The sequence below is a fragment of the Gossypium hirsutum genome, chromosome A13 (assembly GCF_007990345.1).
Source record: "Gossypium hirsutum isolate 1008001.06 chromosome A13, Gossypium_hirsutum_v2.1, whole genome shotgun sequence".
NCBI lineage: Eukaryota > Viridiplantae > Streptophyta > Magnoliopsida > Malvales > Malvaceae > Gossypium > Gossypium hirsutum.
Window position 1 is genome coordinate 55653150 of NC_053436.1, and position 16629 is coordinate 55669778.

Consider the following 16629-nt stretch of genomic DNA (forward strand, 5'->3'; position numbering starts at 1 on the left):
TATACCGTGACATTAAATAAATGGATATGTTGTGCGGAAGCGTGTAAAAGAGTAAAATTATTGTACTAAAAAATCACACTAAGTTCAATTCCCAGGAAAGAGAGGTGGATCGCAAGGATCGCTTAAGTACCAGGTCTTTCCTAGCCAGAATATCCCTCAATCGTAATTTAATAGCACAATAAATCACTACAATCACACACATAATTCATGCAGAATAATACAATAAAGAACACAAGAATTTAACGAGGTTCAGCAAATTTTGCCTACGTCCTCGGGCACTACCAAATATATTTCACTCCAAAATACAAGTGAGAATTTACAAAGAGAGAGAGAGAAAACAATGCCTTAAGTAGAGAATGGCAAGTTTGAGATACAGAATGAGAGATGGTTATGCCTATTTATAGTTGAGGTTCAGGGATCAACTTGCAAAGTCACTTTACAATTAGGGACCATATATTGCAAATATCTCAGATTTTATTATGCCAATATCTCGATACCCATATCTTTGACTTTCCAATATTTGATACCCATATCTTTGACTTTCTAATATTTGATACCCATATCTTTGACTTTCTATTATTTGATACCCATATTATTGGGAATTATCCATAAATATGGATAATTCCCAATAATCTCCACCTTGAAGATTTGATTCGAGTAATCTTATCTTCACACAATTCTCTCTGCCTTTGTCAACAACACTTGATAGTGCCTTCTTCAACTGTTAAACATGCAGAATATTGATCAAGTTCAAACAATGTTCGAACTTGATTGTTGTTACCACCTTGGTCATCATATCTGCGGGATTATCTGCAGTCTTAATCTTCTGAAGGTGAATTTTCCCCTCATCAATAATTTCCCGCACAAAGTGGAAACGTACATCGATATGCTTTGTACGTGCATGATAGACTTGATTCTTTGCTAAATGAATAGCACTTTGACTATCACAATACACATTAATATGCTCCTGGACCAATCCCAAGGTTTTAACCATACCTTGTAACCAAATAGCTTCCTTTACAGTCTCTGTTACAGCCATGTATTCAGCTTCTGTGGTTGACAACGCAACTGTAGACTGCAGTGTAGACTTCCAACTTATTGGTCCTCCAGCAAGAGTAAACACATAACCAGTGGTTGATCTTCATTTGTCCAAATCACCGGCATAATCAGAATCAACGTACCCAACAACACCTTTACCAAGTGTAGTATCCTGCTTGAACAGTAATCCAATATCCATGGTCTTATGAATATACCGTAGAATCCATTTCACAGCTTGCCAATGTCCTTTTCCAGGATTATGCATATACTTGCTCACTATACTAACTGCCTGTGAAATGTCGGGTCTTGTACACACCATTGCATACATCAAGCTACCTACTGCATTAGAATACGGAACTTGTAACATGTATTCTTGTTCCATATTTGTCGAAGGAGATAGTTGTGCAGAAAGCTTGAAATGAGAAGCCAACGGGGTACTTACAGGTTTTGTCTGCTCGTTCATGCCAAACTGCTGTAGTACCTTTTTCAAATACTGCTTCTGAGACAAGCTAACTCTATCATGAGCTCTATCTCTCCATATTTCCATGCCGAGAATCTTTTTAGCTTCTCCTAGATCTTTCATCTCAAACTCAAGGTTGAGTTGAGTCTTCAGTCTCTCAATTTCAACTTTACTCTTAGATGCTATCAACATATCATCAACATATAAGAGCAAGTATACGAAAAATCCTTCTTGTAGCTTCTGAAAATACACGCAATGATCAAATTTACTTCTTGTATACCTTTGCCCTTTCATGAACTGATCAAATCGCTTGTACCACTGCCTTGGAGATTGTTTCAATCCATAAAGCGACTTTGTCAGTTTGCAAACCCAATTTTCTTTATCAGCAACCTTGAATCCATCTGGCTGAGTCATATAGATTTCCTCTTCCAAATCACCGTGTAAAAACGCGGTCTTCACATCAAGCTGAACTAGTTCAAGATCATATTGCGCAACCAAGGCTAGCAAAATCCGAATAGACGAATGCTTCACAACTGGAGAAAACTCTTCATTGTAGTCTATTCCTTCTTTCTGAGCGTAACCCTTTGCTACTAATCTAGCCTTGTATCGAATTTCATTTTTATCAGGAAATCCTTCCTTCTTTGCATATACCCATTTGCATCCAATTGCCTTCTTTCCCTTGGGTAGTGTCACCAACTCCCAGGTCTTATTTTTATGAAGAGACTGCATTTCTTCATTCATTTCTTGCTTCCACTTTACACCATCAGGGTTACTTATTACTTCTGTGTAAGTAGAAGGAACATCATCATCTGTAATTGGAAGTGCATAGGCCACTATATCATCAAAGCGAGCAGGCTTACGAATCTCTCTTCTTGGCCTTCTACATGCAATTGAATCTTGTTGCTGTAGAGATTCTTGGGTAGGAACCTCTTCATCATTTGTCCCTTCAATATTAGCTGGATCATCGTTAACCTTTTCAAGCTCCACCTGCTGCAAAGTACTACTGGTTTTGTCATCCTTTTGTGAATCCTTGTACTTCAACATGGTTGATTCATCAAAAGTCACATCTCTACTGAAAACAATCTTCCTTGTATCAGGACACCAGAGACGATATCCTTTTACTCCATCAGTTATACCCAAGAATAATGCTTTCTTTGCTCTTGGGTCTAACTTAGATTCTTTTACATGATAATATGCAGTGGAACCAAATACATGCAAAGAATCATAATCAGTAGCAGATTTACCAGTCCACATCTCCATAGGAGTTTTTCCATTTATTGCAGCTGATGGCAAACGGTTAATTAGATGGCACGCATATGTAACTGCCTCAGCCCAAAATTCTTTGCCCAATCCAGCATTGGACAACATACATCGAACTTTCTCCAGTATAGTTCGATTCATTCGTTCTGCCACCCCATTTTGCTGTGGTGTATCCCGAACAGTGAAGTGTCACACAATGCCCTCATCTTGGCATACTTGTAGAAATGGATCATTTTTGTACTCAGTACCATTATCTGATCGAAGTCGTTTGACCTTTCGACCAGTCTGAGTCTCCACCATCTTCTTCCATTTCGGGAATGCATCCAAAACTTCACTTTTTCTTTTCATTAGATACACCCATACTTTTCTTGAATAATCATCAACAAAAGTAACAAAATAGTGCATACCTCCCAAAGAAGCTACTTTGGTAGGTCCCCACACATCACTGTGAACGTAGTCCAGAATTCCTTTCGTATTGTGAATTGCTGGACCAAATTTTACCCTCTTCTGCTTGCCCAGAACACAATGTTCACAGAATTCCATTTTGCAAGAATTTGCACCTTTCAATAAGCCTTGCTTCACCAATGTCTGCAAAGCTTTTTCACCAGCATGTCCTAATCGCATATGCCATAATCTGGTAGCCTCTGAATCTACATCTTTTGTAGAAACTGTTGATGTTGATCCAATAACTATACTTCCATTTAAATAGTACAGATTATTCCTTCTTGTGCCTTTCATCACCGTCAATACCCCAGCTACTACATTTAGTAATCCATCTCTCAAAGTGATTGTGAGCCCTTTAGATTCTAGGACCCCTAATGAGATAAGATTTTTCTTCAAGCTAGGTATGTAGCGAACATCTGTCAAGACTTGAATTGAGCCATCGTGATTCTTCCATTGGATTGTACCTACTCCCATTGTCTTACAAGCACTATCATTGCCCATAAAAACAACTCCACCTTCTAGTTCTTTAAGACTAGAAAACCAGTCCTTATTAGGACACATATGGTAAGTACATCCCGAATCCAAAATCCACTCATCTGTATGACATGCCATTGCCATGCCAACCAAGCAAAAGTCTGACTCCTCATCATGCTTTGCTACACATGCATTAGAAATAGCCTTGCCCTTTTGTAGCTTAGGACAATTCTTTTTCCAATGCCCTTTTTCACGGCAAAAGGCACATTCATCTTTGGCGGGTCTCCCTTTGGACTTTCCCCTTCTACCAGATTTGCTGCTGTGTGAACGACCTCTTACTGTTAAGACTTCTGCGGTTGTATCTCTGTGATCTCTTTTATCTTTCTTTCGAGTCTCAGATCTATACAACGCACTACAGACTGCATCAAATGTGATTGTATCCTTCCCATGAAGCAATGTGGTGGTAAGATGATCATATTCATCAGGAAGAGAATTCAACAACAGTAATGCCTTGTCTTCATCTTCAAATTTCTCATCCAAATTTAGCAAGTCTGCTAAAATTTTATTGAATGAGTTCACATGGTCATTCATCGACATACCGGGTGCATACGTGAATCGATAAAGTTTCTTTTTCATATAAAGCCTATTTTCAAGACTTTTTGTTAGAAACTTTTCTTCCAGTGTATCCCACAACTTCTTCGCTGATGTCTCCCTCATGATAGAGTACTTCTGCTCTTTGGCCAAACATAGGCGAATTGTTCCACATGCCTGTCTATTGATCTTGGCCCACTCCTTGTCATCCATCTTGTCAGGTTTTTCTTCAAGGGCTATATCCAGCTCTTGCTGACATAAGACATCCAGGATCTCACATTGCCACATACCAAAATTATTGGTACCATCAAATTTCTCTACTTCAAATTTCGCATTGGTCACAGTAGTCTTTGACGATGACTTTTCCATTTTTTTCTCCTCAATCCCAACTACAGTACGTGAACAGTGCCGTGAACGATCGTATTCCCCAAGTACGAATCTAGCTCTGATACCAATTGTTGTGCGGAAGCGTGTAAAAGAGTAAAATTATTGTACTAAAAAATCACACTAAGTTCAATTCCCTGGAAAGAGAGGTGGATCGCAAGGATCGCTTAAGTACCAGGTCTTTCCTAGCCAGAATATCCCTCAATCGTAATTTAATAGCACAATAAATCACTACAATCACACACACAATTCAATCAGAATAATACAATAAGGAACACAAGAATTTAACGAGGTTCAGCAAATTTTGCTTACGTCCTCGGGCACTACCAAATATATTTCACTCCAAAATACAAGTGAGAATTTACAAAGAGAGAGAGAGAAAACAATGCCTTAAGTAGAGAATGGCAAGTTTGAGATACAGAATGAGAGATGGTTATGCCTATTTATAGTTGAGGTTCAGGGATCAACTTGCAAAGTCACTTTACAATTAGGGACCATATATTGCAAATATCTCAAATTTTATTATGCCAATATCTCGATACCCATATCTTTGACTTTCCAATATTTGATACCCATATCTTTGACTTTACAATATTTGATACTCATATCTTTGACTTTCTATTATTTGATACCCATATCTTTGATTTTCCATAAATATGGATAATTCCCAATAGGATAGTTATTCATAGAAATTGTTCTTTAATCTGTAATAGATGGATGGAAAAAAATCTCTACTTTGTCAAACCAAATAACTACTCAATGTTTCAAATTGAAATAGTGAATAAAAAGCTTAAAACTTCTCACTCTAATGAGGGGTACCTATGGCAATTAATACTTGGTTCTATTAACCAAGAACGAATCACTAGACTCATGAAAGATGATCCCTTAAGTATGCTTAAAGAAGTTAGTCTTCCACAATGTGAATCTTGCTTAGAAGGTAAAATGACTAAAAGGTCTTTTAATGCAAAAGATACAAGGTCCAACCAACCTTTAGATCTTGTGCACACTTATGTGTGCGGTCCCATGAGCATCAGTGTCCGAGAAAGATACTATTATTATGTGACATTTATCGACGACTATTCTCGATATGGATATATGTATCTAATGTACCGCCAAAGCGAAACATTTGATAAATTTCACTAGTTTCGTGCAGAAGTGGAAATGCAATTAGATTTATCCATAAAGAATTTTCGGTCTGATTGAGGTGGGGAATACTTGTCCAATGAGTTCTTAGGATACCTCATAAAGAATGAGATTTTATTTCAATTGAATGTGTCAGGCACTCCACAATAGAATCACGTAGCTAAGAGAAGGAATAGAACCTTGCTTGACATGGTTTGTTCAATGTTAAGGTAATTCACGACTTCCTACTTTCTTATAAAGATATGTGATGTGACACCCCTAATTTGACCCTAGTCGGAAAGTTGTTTCGGGACCACAAAACCGAGTCACAAAAATAATTAATTGTTATATTTTATGCTTATTATTTATGAATAGTATGTGTGAAAATTTCATGCTTTAAATTTTGTCATTTGGATGTGAAATAAATAAAAAGGGGCTTATGTGAAAAATCTTGAAAATGTCATAGGTTAATTGGAAGTGGCTAAAAATTGCATGGTTTGAAGCATGAGGGACTTGCATGTCAAACATTCCTTTTTCTTGGTAGTGGACGGCAAGGATGGGCATGAATGACACATTTTGGCATTTTGTGCTTTGTATGTTAGTAAATAATGTTAATAATATATTTGTTTATATTAAAGAAAGTGGTTTCATAAAATAGAAATAATAAAAGTTAATGAAATAAATGAATAAAACATGTTTGAGGTGAAAATAACAAGGCCATTTCTTCTTCTTCTTGCCGTGAGTTGAGAAACAAAATAGAAACCTTTGAGTTTAGGGCATTCGGCAAAAGAAGACTTCAAATAAGGTAAGGTTCATGTTATTTTCTTTGAAAAGTTGTGAATTTTGGTTGGTTTTGAAGCTTGCAACAAGACCCATGTGAAAATTTTTGTGTTCATGAAGCATGTAGCAATCGGTCATGAGCTTAATGGGGTATATTTTGTATGTTTGATGATTTTGGGAGGATAATTGATTCTAGTTGAGTATGAACAAACTAAATGTGCTTGATGGCTCAAATGAGTTATGAAAGTTTTTATAAATGTATGAAAGTCTTCATGCTATGAAAAATTCAGTTGAAATATGGAGAATGAGAGCTGTCATTTAGGTTAAGACCAAAGGAATGATCAATAGGCATTAAAGGGTTAAATGTGTGAATTTAAGGTATAAGAACCTATAGGTATTTACATGGGTAATGTTAAAAATTAATGTGGTATATTCGGCTAAATGGGTGATAATGGTTTATAATGTTGAATTGAATTATGATTATGTACATTAGAATTAGATATAACAAAAAAAAAACTATGTGAATTTGGATGCAATGTTACATTCGGCCTAGAGGCATTAGATGAACATTTGTGGAAATCTCAAAGTCATGAATAATGGTGATTGTAAGATGATGTAAAATTCATTGAATTATATGCATAAGTAGTTAGCAAAGTGATTAAGCTACCGAATTTAATTATTAAATGAGTTCTAAGCTTGCTGAATTTTGAGATGTGATTGGGAGTAAATTTGACATGAGCATATTTTGTTAATGATATATTGATAAATGTTGAGTTATGATACCATGATATGAACTTAATTATCAAATTGCCGAATGCGTTTATAATTAAGTAAGGTTAATAATAGGGCAACGAGTGGCTAGTAGAATCTAGTAGTCTTCTTGTTTATTCAGCCATGAGTTTGTATAATTGGTTTGTAATAGATTAAATTTGTTTATTCAAGCTCAAGAGCTTAGGGAGTCTAATTCGGAAAAGAGAAAAAGCTACCTAACCGAATAGTCGATCTGTAATCGTTCGGCAATTTCCGAGGTAAGTTCTTAAGTATTTGAGTTTGATTCCTTTGTAAGTTTTAAGTGATTAAACGTTGAGTAAATTCAATTATAATAGGACATGATGAGTTGATTTAATAAGATATGATGTGGCCATGATATGTTCTAAGCTCAAATGGTAAGTTCTTAAGTATTTGAGCTTGGGAATTTAAGGGTAATTTGAAATAGTCTGCTTAGGACAGCAGCAGTAACGTGACTTTAGAAAATCACCATAAATTTATGGATTTGAATTAGAGGCTGAATGAGACATGAAATTAAAGCTTAATGAGTCTAGTTTCTTATAAAAGAAACCGTGTAAGCAAAGGAATTTCCGATAATGAGATACTTAAAGTTGTGTGATACAGCGCAGAATGACACTGTAATCCTCTGTTCTGTTTTTAGAAAATCATTATAAATTGTAAAAAAATGGTTATAAGATAAAATTTATATGCTTAGACTCCTTAATGAGTCTAGTTTCAAATGAAATCAAATAAAACACATTTTGAATTCTGTAAAATGAGAAATTTGATTTGTAGTGAAGAGTGGTCAGATTAGTCAAACAGTGAAACAGGGGAAACTTTAAGAAAAATCTGGTATTGATTGGCCAAACCTAAAATTCTGGAAATTTTATGGATGGAAGATATACGAGTCTATATTCAGGAAAAATTAATGGAAAGTGATTTGGAGTTTTGTAACTCCAGTTATAAATAATTTAGTGACTATTGCTCAGGAAAAATAGCTTGTGCTGAATTTGAGATTGTGTTGTAAACCTTGATAAACTTGTTTTAGTTGCTCATAAGCTATTGATTAAACCCATACGTGAATTATAAATTGTGATATTGGAAAATGATAGATGTAGATTCAGCCAAGACAGTGTGTATACGTGAAAGTATATGTGGTATGTGAAGTATATTTGGATAATTGTGATGTGAATACATGAAAATCTATATTTTGATTTAGGATTCTATGTGATGGATGTGAACATGCATATATGAGATAAGGCCTAATGGCCGATGTGATGAATGTGAAAGTGTATATATATGTGATAAGGCCTAATGGCCGATGTGATGAATGTGAAAGTGTATATATATGTGATAAGGCCTAATGGCCGATGTGATGAATGTGAAAGTGTATATATATGTGATAAGGCCTAATGGCCGATGTGATGAATGTGAAAGTGTATATATGTGATAAGGCCTAATAGCCGATGTGATGAATGTGAAAGTGTATATATGTGATAAGGCCTAATGGCCGATGTGATGAATGTGAAAGTGTATATATGTGATAAGGCCTAATAGCCGATGTGATGAATGTGAAAGTGTATATATGTGATAAGGCCTAATAGCCGATGTGATGAATGTGAAAGTGTATATATGTGATAAGGCCTAATGGCCGATGTGATGAATGTGAAAGTGTATATATGTGATAAGGCCTAATGGCCGATGTGATGAATGTGAAAGTGTATATATGTGACAGGGCCGAGTGGCCAACGTGATGGATGTGAAAGTGTATAAATGTGATAAGTCCCGAAGGGCATTTGTGTCAGTACTATATCCGGGTTAAAACCTCGCAGGCTTTATGCGAGAATATTATCACTGATTAGTGTCCGTAAGCTTCGTGCTCGTACTATATCCGAGCTCTAAAGACCCGATGACTACGTGTGGAGATTATATCCGGGTAAGACCCGATAACTTCGTGTGGAGATTACGTCCGAGCTAAAGGTCTCGCCGATAATCCGAGTAGAGGTTAAAGCTATAAGACTTCGTAATAAGAATTGCTTATAAATATATTCAATGCGAAAGGTTAAATAGGTATGTACTCCAAGTTTATATGTGAGCTTGATTTGCACTAAATCATAAGGTAGTTATGTGATGCATACGAGAGCAATCTATGAGACTATTCCTATGATTATGTGACATCGGATCAGTGTGAGAGGTTATGTGAAATCATACGATATATCTATGTCACATGAGCTCACTTTTATGTGAAAGTTTATCTGCCTATTGTATATGATGAGATGTGCATATTCGGTAAAGGGATGGTATGCCCGAAGGAAGAGTGAAATAAAAATACGAACAACTATGTTATAATTTGATCCTTATCTGTTGACACTGCTTAAAACTTACTAAGCATTGTAATGCTTACTCCGTTTACTCTGTTTCCTCTGTTTTATAGATCTCATTTGGAAGCTACAGGCTCGGGATCATCAGCAACTAGTCACACTATCACTATCCACTGTTTGGTACTGCTGCGTTTTGGATTATCTTATGGCATGTATAGAATAGACTAGTGGCGGAAGAATATTTTGGTTAATGTATATAAGCCATGCGAAAATGGCATCTTTTGAATGTTTACTTAGTGAAGTTTAAATTTTATCTCTGGCTGTGCTTAGTACTTATTTAAATGAATGATCTTTATTTCAAGAAAAAGTTTAAAATTTTACTCTTCTGACATGAGTTACAAGTCCGGTAATGCCCCTTACCTATTCTGGCGACGGTTACGGGATAGGGGTGTTACATGTGATACAAACGGCTTGCTATATTCTGAATGATGTGTCAAGCAAGTCTTCTTGTAAGACACCTTATGAACTATGGCATGGAAAGAAACCCACTCTAAATCACTTTAGAATATGGGGTTGTCCAACGCACATTCTGGATAAGGATGCAAATAAGTTGGATGCATGGACAAAATTATGATTGTTAGTAGGACATCCAGTGATAATTATTCTACAATCCGAAAGATAATACGATTAAAGTTTCTACTCATGCTACTTTCCTCAAGGAAAGCTACATGGATAACTTTAAGCCTTGAAGTAAAGTGGTACTCGATGAACTTTCAGGAGCGGTAGAACAATCACCAAGTTCAATTCTCGAGAATAGGAAAACCTGCAAACGATCAATAGCATAAGGGAATCCATCATAGAAGGAGTGTTTATAAGAAACCAGACTTCTTCACCTACGATTGTAGTATTTATAATACAAAAACCAATCATGAGGGTGATGATCCACTCACTTACAAGGAGACTATGTAGGACATTGATTCCAAGCTTTGGAAAAAGACCATGAATTGCAAGATGGATTCTATGAAATCCAATAGGATGTGGGAACTTGTCGACTTACCGATTGGGATTAAACCTATAAGGTGCAAATGGATCTAAAAGAAGAAGAGAAATGTGGAAGGGAAAGTGAAAACACACAAAGCTAGACTTGTAGGGAAAGACTATGCACAAAAAAAGGCATCTATTACGATGTAACCTTTTCTCCGGTAGCCATGCTCAAGTCTATCCGCGTACTCTTATCCATTATCGTTGCTCTCAATTATGAGATCTGACAAATGGATGTCAAGACAAAAATCTTAAATGGCTATCTTGAGGAGACCATTTACATGGCTCAACCCACTGGCTATGTTGTCAAAGGAAATGAGCAAAAAGTCTGCAAATTGCTAAGGTCCATTTATGGACTTGAGTAGGCATCCCATTCATGGAATAAAAGACTTGATCAAACGATCAAGACTTTTGGATTTGAGTAAGACATTGATAAACCTTGTGTTTATAATTGTATAAAGGACAAATAGGAGGTATTCCTTGTTTTGTATGTCGATGATATTCTATTTTATTGAAAACAATGTAGGAGAATTCTCACTGGTTAAATTGTGGTTATCTCAATAGTTTAGCATGAAGGAATTGGGTGAAGCTAGTTGTACCACCCCCTAACCTGTATCCGTCACCAGAATAAGGTTATGAAACATTACCTTAAAAATGTAACTCAAATCATTCATTCTCAACATTTCATAATCATTGCAAAATCCAATTAAATATATGCATAACGTCCCTAATTCGAGCTATCGAGGCATTAGAAACACTTTAGAAACGATTCGAGACTAAATTAGGAAATCTAAAACTTCATGGAAAAATAGGGAAAAATTCACATTACAAGGGTCACACGGTTGTGTAGCCAGGCCGTATGGCTCACACGACCAAGACACACACCTGTGTCTCAAACAATATGGACATTTGAAGTAGGGACACATTGTCATGTCTCAACCCGTGTCCGTGCCCGTGCAACTCTCTGACTTGGGTCACACGGCCAAGCCACACGTCCATGTGCTAGTGTCACGGACTTAGGATTTTTGCCTCACAATCAATGCGGCCTTAGGCAGTTTCTTACTCCAAAAATGACTAAGTCAGCCTAACTCGCACAATATGAGGATTCAACAGAATTCCTCCACAAAAATCCAACTCAAACGAAAGCAACTCGAAGCCAAAGAAGATGAACGAAGAACGAGACAAGAACAAGCCATAGAAAAATAAGAACACAAGAGAGAGAGAAATTTGAGTGAATGCTCTCAAGAATTCTTATTGCTCAAAAACTCCATTGATTTACAATGAGGGAGAGGCCTCTATTTATAGCTGAGCCTCCCCAAATCTGATGGTACAAATCAAATACATCAATGGCTAAGATTAAAGTAGTTATTAAAGGATATCTACAAATAAAATCTCTAAGATTACAAAATCATATCTTCTAAGATTACATATCATATATAAGATTGCATATCCTTAAATATTATGTTTCCATATGTGTCAAGCTTGTAGATGGACCTTCAATCTCTTCAAGCAATGGGCCAGTCTGATCGGGCCAAATGACCTCTTTCCCACTTGATGGATCGCACAAATGTGTCATGGTTGCGGGCTCCCATGCACAACCCATGACACTAGGCCGTGTAACTCTCAAAATGAAACTTTTAAAAAACCTACATAGAACACACGGCTGTGTCACATGGCTGTGTGTTACACACAGCTGAGACATACGCCCGTGTTTTAGGCCGTATGGACAAGAAATAGGTCAATTTCAAGCCATTCCTTTCACCCATCTCAAGCTCACACCTACAAGACATTTGTACATATAATCAAGCTTTCAAACATACCAAAGCATGCATATTAAGACCAATTCATTAGGACATTTATCCTTACAACCAATATGTCATATAGGCACCTCAAATGCAAACATATAATTGATCTAAACATGTATATGTACTTAACACATTCCATTTATTAACACTTAATTCATTTTCCATTTCAAAACTCATCATAGATTGACCATATTTATACTATTACAATTAGTTCATATTTACCTAAAAGCATAATTCCACTTAGACTTATAAAAACATACCAAACATGGTCATTCCAAGCATACCCAAACATGTGCATGTTTAAGCATACCATACTTGGCTTATACCATGCCAATATAACTTATCATTTGAATCATTATTTTCATGCATCTCAAATACACATATACCTAACTTAAATATATATATGACCAAAACTCATCCATATATATATATATTTAGCTTAATTTCATATCAAGTTATACCATAATTGACCACAAACCAAATTCACAATCAAACATACTAAATGGGTCATAATTCAATCAATTATTGTTGACTAAATTCCATATCAAATCATGCCCTAAATTTTCATTTTGCAAACATGACAACACTTACCACTTTGGCCATAAAAACCATGTATCAATTTGATCATATAAACACCAACCATTAAACATCAAAGTGCCAAAAGCACACCAACCATCATGGCATTAAAATAACATAAGTTTCTCAAATTCATAGCAATATTACATGACAATATCTTTAACTAAACATTAGACATAGTCCACCTATACATGCCATTACAACTACAACCAAAGCATCAAAATCTACCGATAAAATCGATGGATAGTGTGATGGATCTCCGACTAGCTTCCAACCCGATCGAGCTTCCGATAATCTGTAAAGTAAAGAAAAAATAACTACGTAAGCAATGAATGCTTAATAAGCTCGTATAAACTTTAAGCATAATATTCCATTTCAATAATAAACTTTATAGAATAAACATAAATCTATGCCAATGCCATAAGATTCATAAATTGATATGATCATCAACTCACAAATGAGTAAGTTCACTAAAGTCGCATATATTTATCATTCATAACAAGATAAGATTTTATGGTACATAATGTATAATCATCAACTTTTCTATAAGATTATACAACTTTCAATGTACTTATTTTCCATTATATTTCCAATGTTTATCATAAGCCTAAACAACATTATCAATTCCCGACTTAGTGTATTTATCCATTATATAGGTATATTCATCGATAGCATACATAAATTTCTCACAAATAAGTACGCCTTTCAACTTATTATTCCTTTTTTATCATATTTCTTTTCAACTATGAATTTACATTTCATTACCTTTCCTCACTCATTTCATATGCATAACACACAAGATATAAGCATAACATCAACCATGATTACAAGTTAGTGCATTTAAACATAGCACTTTTGGAATCAACTTCATAATAAACCATTTCATAAGAAATTACATACTTTGCTTTATACCACCTTTTCACGTACATAAACATATTACCCATTGAACACTTATCGTTTTAATGTATTCCACTAAGGCTAAGCATGATCTAATCCATTCATAATCTTGGCACAAGCTTAAGCATATCAACAACACATGTCAATTCTATTAAACATAATTCGTATGAATTTAACATGGATAGCCTTTATTCCTGATCATGATTCAATTGAATTTATCATCCATCATAACATAACATGTTTTCCTTGTAACTCACCATTTTAATGTATTTCATACATACATGTTTTGGTTCTTTTAGAACATTTACTATTTCCTTGTAAATTCATGCCCATTGAATCGATTAGAATACCGTTGGATATGCATGATAGCTCACACAAAGTGTGCTAAACATATAACCGTAGTCTTTCCTTTCCTTTACATATATGCTCACACGAGCTATGAAAAAAGTATGCTCACAAAAGCTATAAAATGGGCCTGCTCACACGAGCTGTAGGTCGGAACCTAGCTACACGGTGAAGCTCCACAAGTTGTCGTGTATCCGCAACAAATGTCAAAACTTAGCCACCGATAGGACATTCAAGACCAGCACCCAAAACATGTAAACCCTAATGACATGCCATTTGTATCCTACATATTCCTAAGGTTCAAACAGGGCTCGATAGTCGTTGTACATCGTTGGATTTCTATCGTCTCATGACATGATATATTTCATAATAACATATATATATTGATTCATTTACATTAGAATAACACATCAAACATCCAATTTAACCAACATTTATGTAATTATAGTTTATATGAACTTACCTGGCTAAATTGTAGAAACACCAAAGTATAGGGGCTTTTTGGTAATTTTCCATTCTCCTCTATTTTCTACTCGATCTTGATATGGAAAGAAACATGGTTAGCTGAGCTTCAAAACATCTTGTGGTGGTTCAGTGAATAACAAAACCAAATAGGGAAGAAAACTATTATGTTCTTTATTTTATTAACCTTTAATTTTATTTTATTAATAAAATAACATATAAAACATTATAATTAAAAGAAATTAAAGCATCCAACTGTCACATTATATTTAGGATGGCTAATTTACTCAATAAATCCATCCAATTATAATTCTTTAATCAATTAATACCTTTAAACTAATAGCGGTTGACTTTATCAACTTTTACGATTTAGTCCTTTCTGCTTGATTAACTATCGAAGCGTTAAAATTTTTTTCAAAAAAACTTTAACACCACTTTAATGACATTTTGTAAGTATTTATAGAAATATTTATGGCTCGGTTTATAGAAACGAGGTCCTGATGCCTCATTTTCTAAAACCACTTGACCTTAAGGTCTTACCACTTGAGCTTAATTAATTATTCAAATAGTATAAGTTATCGAATCAAAAACCTTTTTAAAACCATATTTGACTTGTAAATATTAAATAATAACATTTATGAACTTACTAGCCAGATTTGGTGGCCTCAAATCCACTATTTCTGACACCATTGAAAAACGGGTTGTTACACTAGTTATATTGTTGGAATTCGAATCCTTAGGAATTGAAAGAATAAAATGATTGCTCTATCTCAAGCTTCATACATTGGTAAGGTACTGGAACATTTTGTAATGACTGATATTCAGCTGACTACATTAAGTTTTCATTTTTCTTTAGAAGATGAATACATGTGTATTTTGAAGTTTCTTAATAGATTATGAATGCTTGTTGATAGATATACAAGTTTTGTTAAGTGATTTTTAATGAAAATGCAAACTAGGGGCTAAATTGTGAAATGTGTAAATTTAGGGTTTAAAATGTGAAATAAATGAAAATTTTGGGCTGTTATAAGCATGATAAATATTTGAATAGGCTTGGGTTGTGATGAAATTGAATGAATTTTGTTTTACGAGCCTAAGGACTAAATTGTAAAATTATTGAAATATTAGGGACAAAAGTGTAAATATGCTTTAATGAGTGTTTTGGATTAAATTGAATAGAGAGATAATTGAATATGTTGAATTTGATATTATATAGATCAAGAAAAGTGAAATATGGGCTTAGATCAGGGAAAGAACAAAATCTCAGATTAGTTGACCCGTGTCGTCGTTTTTACGTCTGAGGTAAGTTTGTATGTAATAAACATTGATAAAGTTATGTTTTAAATGCTTTGATATTGTATGAATTATGAATTTGACTCTACAGATACGTTCGACGAAGTTTCGGCATTGAAACTCCAAATTAAACCTGATGAATAGATTAGGATACTAGTACATGTCATTAGGGGATACAGTGATATGGCTACGGGCCATGATGTTAGTACTTCGGGTGCGAGTTACTTTGATTTGGCTTTGGGCAATGATATTGGCACTTCGAGTGCGAGCTTCATTGATTTGGCTACGGGCCATGATATTAGCACTTCGGGTTCGAGTTACTTTGATTTGGCTTCAAGCCTTGATATTGGCACCTTGGGTGAGAGCTTCACAGATTTGGCTACGGGCCATGATATTAGCACTTCGGGTGCAAGATATATTGAGTTGGCTTTAGGCCATAATATTGGCACTTAGTGTGCGAGACTCCTGAGTATCTGACCTCTATTCCGAATGGTTCAACGGGTATATTGAAAATGTGAATTGGTGAGAAACAAATACGTATCGGTACAGGTATGTACAAAAAACTATT